The 7,018-nt window shown below is 40.0% G+C and overlaps 1 non-coding gene across 1 annotated transcript; it reads left to right on the top strand.

The window, feature by feature from the left end:
* Positions 1–5,739: 5,739 nt before the first annotated feature.
* On the top strand, positions 5,740–5,845 carry LOC132612475 (small nucleolar RNA R71). Its single transcript, XR_009571833.1, has one exon. It is a non-coding gene; the product is annotated as a small nucleolar RNA R71 (small nucleolar RNA).
* The last annotated feature ends 1,173 nt before the right edge of the window (positions 5,846–7,018 follow it).

The raw sequence follows: 7,018 nt of genomic DNA, 5'->3' as shown, positions 1-7,018 counted from the left end.
CCATATATGCAAAGTAACAAGACTAGAGCATCAACATACATGTGTGATTATGAATATGAGAAGAACACTTGACAATATTGAGTGAAAAACAAAGAAAAAATAGTGAAATTGGCAGAGGGTTTTTCGGGTATCGGAGATGTTGATGGAGATGGATTTTGGTGATGTAGATGGATGTATTTATGGAGATTGAAGGTGGAATTATAGTGGATTAGTGGAATATGGTCGTGGGTGGTAATGGAGAGTAGTGAGAGTTATGGATTGTGAAATGGAAGAGGAAGAGGCGCGATTGATTTGTTTAAAAACCCTCTGCTCGACATATTTTTTTTTCTTATTCTGAAATAAGATACGGCATGTATAACTTTATACGGTCTGTATTTTATCACCACTTTTAAGTGTTCCCTTGTCTTAGTTATATGCTGAAATACGTTGAACTACACGGCCTGTATAATATTATACGGTCCGTATTTTAGCATATAACCAAACAGTGTTCACTGTATACTTTACTTACCTTTCACGCCTGTAGATACGATCCGTATAACTTAATACGGTCCACATTCCACTTCTTCGTACTGATGTTTCTCTGCAGTCGCATCCTACACCAAAGAAAACGTCAAACTACTCTAAAAACCAAAAATTACATGAATAGAAACTTGGGTTGCCTCCCAAGAAGCACTTGATTTAAGGTCACGGCACGGCGGTGTTACCGAATTACTCTGGGTTAGAATTTGTCCCCAGATGCTTTAACCGGTATCTATCGACAATCATGTCCCCATCAACCATGCCATGATAGTGCTTCACCCTCTGGCCATTCACCTTAAATGTCCGAGTTCCATCTCCGAACTTCAATTCAATTTCCCTATTGGGAGAAACACTTACCACCTCGAAAGGTCCGGACCACTTTGATTTCAACTTGCCTTGTAGCAACTTTAGTCTGGAATTATATAGCAAGACAAAATAACCTTTGTAAAATTCTCGCTTGAGGATCTTTTTGTCATGGTAATGTTTCATCCTCTCCTTATATAATGCTGCACTCTCATAAGCCTGGTACCGAAATTCATCCATTTCGTTGAGTTGAAACAACCTAAGTTTAGTTGCTTCTTCCCAATTCATATTCAGCTTTTCAAGGCCCACATGGCCTTATGCTCAAGTTCGACTGGCAAATAGCAAGCCTTGGAAAAAACTAGCTTAAAAGGTGAAGTCCCAATTGGGGTCTTGTATGTAGTCCGATAAGCTCATAGAGCATCATCAAGCTTTCGGGACCAGTCAGTCCTATTAGCATTGACCGTCTTAGTCAACATACCCTGTATCTCTTGATTTGAGACTTCGACTTGCCCACTTGTCTGAGGATGATAAGGAGTTTCCACCCTATATTTTACACTATACTTCTCTATCAATTCCGCAAAGGCTTTGTTGCAAAAGTGGGACCCACCATCGCTGATTATCACCCTTTGAGTACCGAAACAAGTGAATATGTTTTTCTTCAAGAACCCCATGGCACTCTTCGCTTCATTATTAGGTAAAGCCATCGCTTCTACCCATTTAGACACATAATCCACATCGACCAAGATTTATTTCATGCCACAAGAGCTCACAAAGGGCCCCATAAAATCGATTCACCAAATATCAAACACCTCTACTTCCATCACAAAGTTCATAGGCATCTTCTGCCTCCGACCAATATTCCCTTGTCTTTGGCATTGATCATAAGACCTAACCAACAAATTTGCATCATGGAACAGAGTGGGCCAGTAATATCCACACTCAAGTACTTTAGTAGCAGTCTGAGTCCCACCATGATGACCCCCAACTAGAGAGTCATGACACGCCTTCAGAATCTCCATTACTCCACACTCGGGAACACAACGCCGAATGATGTTGTCAGCGCATGTTTGGAATAAATATGGCTCATCCCAGTAGTACTGACGAGCATCTCTCAAAAACTTCTTCTTCTGGTATGACTTAATCTCATCTGGAATAATGCCCGTCACAAAAAAGTTGGCGATGTCAGCATACCAAAGTGCTACCTCAGCTGTCATTGTTAGAACCCGCTCATCAGGAAAAGCATCATCAATATCTAACTCCTATGAAGGTCTCCCAGCTTCTTGAAGCCGTGAGAGATGGTCAGCAACCTGGTTTTCTGTCCCCTTTCGGTCTTTTACCTCAAAATCGAACTCTTGCAACAACAGGACCCATTGAATCAACCGTGGCTTTGCTTCTTTATTGGCCATTTGATACCTCAAAGCAGTATAGTCAGTGTAAACCACAACTTTGGACCCCAACAGATAGGCCCAAAATTTCTCAAAAGCATAAACTATAGCAAGCAGCTCTTGCTCAGTCACAGTGTAGTTCATCTGTGTCGCATTCAATGTTTTGCTAGTATAGTAGATTGGGTGCATAATTTTGTTGTGTCTCTAGCTAAGCACAACACCAATAGCAAAACCAGTTGCATCACATATCAACTCGAACAGCAGAGACCAATCAGGAGAAACAATGATGGGAGCAGAAGTCAGACGTTCCTTCAATTCATCAAACGCCTTTCGGTACTTCTCATCAAACTCAAACTTAGCCTCTTTCTCAAGAATCTTACACAACGGACTCGCAATTTTGGAGAAATCTTTGATAAAGCACCTATAAAACCCAACATGTCCTAAGAAACTCTGGACACCTTTAACTAAGATCGGTGGAGGAAGTTTTGAAATCACATCAATTTTAGCCTGATAGACCTCAATCCCCTTTTCAAAGATTTTATGATTGAGAACGATCCCATTCTTCACCATAAAATGGCATTTTTCCCAATTTAGCACAAGATTAGTCTCCTCGCATCTTTTCGGCACTCGACCCAGATGGTCAAGACAATCATCAAAAAAGTCACCAACCACAAAGAAATCATCCATAAAGACCTCCAAGAAGTCTTCCACCATGTCTGAGAAAATCGATATCATACACCTCTGAAAGTAATCGGTGCATTACAAAGCCCAAATAGTATTCTGCTGAAAGCAAAAGTCCCATAGGACAAGTGAATGTTGTCTTCTCCTTGTTTTCAAGAGCAATATTGATCTGATTGTAGCCAAAATACCCGTCTAGGAAGCAATAGTAGGACCTTCCAGCCAGCCGATCAAGCATCTGATCAATAAAAGGCATGCAGAAATGGTCCTTGCAAGTGGCAGTATTCAGCTTCCTATAGTCCATGAAAACACGCCACCCAGTAACAATACGAGTCGGAATTAACTCACTTTTTGCATTAGGCACCACTGTGATACCTCTCTTTTTTGGAACGCACTGTACCGGGCTTATCCACTTGCTGTCTGCAATAGGATATACAAATCCAACATCTAACCATTTAATTATCTCCTTCTTTACCACCTCTTGCATGGGTGGGTACAATCTCCACTGGTGCTCAACACTTGGTGTACTATCTTCCTCAAGTTGAATCTTGTGCTCATATATACCCGAGGGAATTCCTCGAATATCTGCAATAGTCCAGCCTATAACACGCCTATATTCTCGCAGTATCTCCAATAACTTCTTTGTCTGCTCTTTATTCAGCAATACAGACACAATAACTGGCAAAGTGTTGTCTGGGCCCAAAAACTCGTACTTTAGATGTGTAGGAAGCTGCTTAAGCTCAAGCTTAGGTGGCTCAATAATGGATGGTTTTGCTGGTGGTGTCTTTCTATTTTCCATATCAAGATCAAGCTTCTTTGGGTGGTAAGAATATGAACCCAACCCAACAAGCGAACTCACTTTCTCCGCATAGCCTTCCATGTCTTCAGCATCAAAATTCACTAGAATAGCAATAAGAGTTTCTCCTAAACTTTCTTCTTCCATTTTTAATTCCACATCCTTCATCAACAACATCGAATGATTTCGTAAGCACTTGGTCATTTCATCCCCTTACTTGCCTGGAAAGTCACCTCTTCATCGTTGACTCAAAATTTTATTTCATTCTTTTCCGAATCCGTAAGAGCCCTTCCTGTAGCAAGGAATGGCCTCCCTAAAATAATGGGAATATCACAATCAACAACACAATCAAGAATTACAAAATATGCGGGAAACATTTTAATAGATCTATCAGCCATCTGTAATCGCATAGTCGTCGGCCTAGGCATCCCCAATACTGATTGCTTATAAATAGCAACAACAACAACAACAACCCAGTGAAATCCCACAACGTGGGGTCTGGGGAGGGTAGAGTGTACGCAGACCTTACTCCTACCAAGGTAGGACAGCTGTTTCCGAAAGACCCTCGGCTCAATAAAAAACATAAAAAGAGGTCATGCTTATAAATAGCAAGTGGCATTAAATTTATACTAGCCCTGTTATCACACAGAGCACGAGCAAAATCAAAACACTAATAGAACAAGGAATGGTGAATGCCGCAGGATCTCTCTTCTTCTGGACTATTGTTGTTGAAATAATAGAACTCACAGTGTGAGTCAGACTCACAGTTTCATGTCGCACAGACCTCTTATTTGTAAGAAGATCTTTCAAATACTTCGCAAATCTAGGCATCTCCTTGACAGCATCCAAGAACGGAAAGTTTAATGACAACTGCTTCAGCTGATCATAAAATTTCTGAAACTTAGCATCTTTCGTCTTCTTCACTAACCTTTGAGGAAAGAGAGGTTTAGATTTGAAAACCTGAGTCAAAGGGCGGAGAGCTCCTCTTACAGTATGTTTGCTCTTGTCGTCAGTCATCTTTGAACCCTCTGGAATATTAGTAACTTCCTCCATAATTGGAATTTCTGTGGGAACCTCTTCAGCAATAATTGGTGCGTCAGACTGTACCTCTTCTTCTTCAGCAACTGGCTTGAGATTTACTACCTTCTTTTTAGCACCTTGGAGTATTTTACCACTGCGATTACTGATAGCATAAACATGGTCTACACTACTTCCACCATTCTTCGGATTCGAAATCGTGTCACTAAGATGTCCTCCCTTTTGAGGAGGGTGCTGCTCTCTGGAAATATCACGCATTTGTGAATCGACCTTCTGAATGAAAGCCGTATGAGATTCCACTATTTTAGTCAGCCCAGATAAAGTCTTCTCAGCCTTGGTTTGATTTGCTAGCACCTTCTCAAGCATAGCTTCCATCCGCGAACTAACTTGATCATTTGATTGCCCTTTTGGTGGAATATATGGATTTGAACTCTTATTTCCAAAATTTCTGTTGTTGTTGTAGTTCCCTTAGTTCGTGCCACTATAATTATTATTGTAGTTCCCCTGGCTGTTATTGTAAGTACTTTGTCGTTGCTGAGGTTTCCATTGATTTTGATTCTGGTAACCCCCTTGGTAATTTTGCCTTTGATAACCCCCTTGAGAGTTGTTCACATAGTTAGCACTTCAACCTGCATAGGAGGTCCCTCTTGATATGGACCCTCTTGGACTTGGTACATCCCCTTAGGCATTCCTTGAGCTTCTTCATAGATATTCACTTTTTTAGACTCCTTCTTATCAAACCTCTCGGTCAGCAAGGAAATATTCGTTGCAAGTTGAGCCAACATCTGCTGTGTATCATGGTTCTCTTTCACTATATTGTGGATTATTACACCCCCATACAGTAGACTATCAACATTACCCGAGTGTCATGCTTGACTGTGTGTAGTCAATCTGTCAAGCATATCAGAGGTTCAGGTATATGTTTTGTCCATGAAACACCCACCAGCTGCATTGTTCGTGACTGATTGCGTTATAGGATCCACCCCTGTATGGAATTTCTCCATCAATATATTCTCCGAAATATCATGATTTGGAGACTTCTGCAAATACTCTTTAAATCTCTCCCAAGCTTCATATAGTTGCTCCCCCTGGCGTTGTTTGAATTCATAAATCATGTCACGAATTTCAGCCTTCTTGCTTGGGGGATACCACTTCTTGAGAAAAACCAAAACCATTTCTGCCAATGAAGTAATAGAATTCCGGGGAAGCTTTTCAAACCACACTTTGGCATCTCTAGCTAAAGAATAATTGAAGAGCCTCAGCCAAATAGCATCTTGCGAAACATTATTTTGGATGTGATTAGCACATACATCCACAAACTTCTACAAGTGTTAATGAGGATCATTGTTAGCGGAATTTCAAAAATAGTCCTCAAGTTTGAGCAACTGGTATAGAGAGGAATCAATCTTGACACTTGTAGCTCCAACCCAATGATGAACAATAGCAGATGAATAGTCCTCCTCGTCTATCGAATCAGCAAATATATTCTCGTTCTCTGCTATAACCAGAGGGTTTTGTTGACCACCCTGGTTACCATTTTCTCCTCATTGATTACGATTCATGGTCACTTGGTTCACAAGGAATAGCAAACAAGGTGTGATGGAATAAGAAAGAGACTCAAGCAAAGTAATCACTAGTTAGTAATTTCAAAACGTATTCTCCGGCAACGGCGTCAAAATTTGATACGCTCAAATTACACCTTTTATTAGCATAAAGCGGACGATGTCAAATATAGTAACCCAACAAGATTGAGGTGAATCCCACATGAAATATAGTGTGAAAAGGTTACTAAAATCGTAGAATACTTTATTTAGGTCTAAAGTCTTATTCCGATGAATTTGTAGAAAGTTGGTTGTTTATGACTAATTTTGCTTTGGGTTGTAATATACGGTAAAAGAAACCAAGGTTGTGTCCCCTCCAGATAAATGCAATGCTTAGGGTTCTAATATGATATACTTCTAATGGGTCTTTGTATGAGTGCACTTAATCTCTAATGGAGTTCCTAGTATTTCCCAATAATTAAGAACAATATTTCTTTATGATTTTCCCAAATACAAAAGAGTTTATATGAAGAACGATTAATTATGCCAAGTAAATTCCTATTATTCGTAGGTGCATTTATTAAACAAGGTTTAAAGCCTTGAGTTCTCGTTATTAGTTCTTACCCAACCCTAATTATTTTTCCAAATAAATCAAGATTCATGGCATACGCTAATGTTTGCAACCATCAACTAACAATGAATATTGAAGAACTAGCAAACCCTAACAACCCATTATGCATATATCACAACTAGAAACA

This window comes from Lycium barbarum, chromosome 9 (assembly GCF_019175385.1).
Source record: "Lycium barbarum isolate Lr01 chromosome 9, ASM1917538v2, whole genome shotgun sequence".
In the NCBI taxonomy this organism is placed as follows: domain Eukaryota; kingdom Viridiplantae; phylum Streptophyta; class Magnoliopsida; order Solanales; family Solanaceae; genus Lycium; species Lycium barbarum.
Note: the sequence above shows the minus strand (reverse complement) of the source record. Positions and strands in the feature narration are given on the sequence as shown.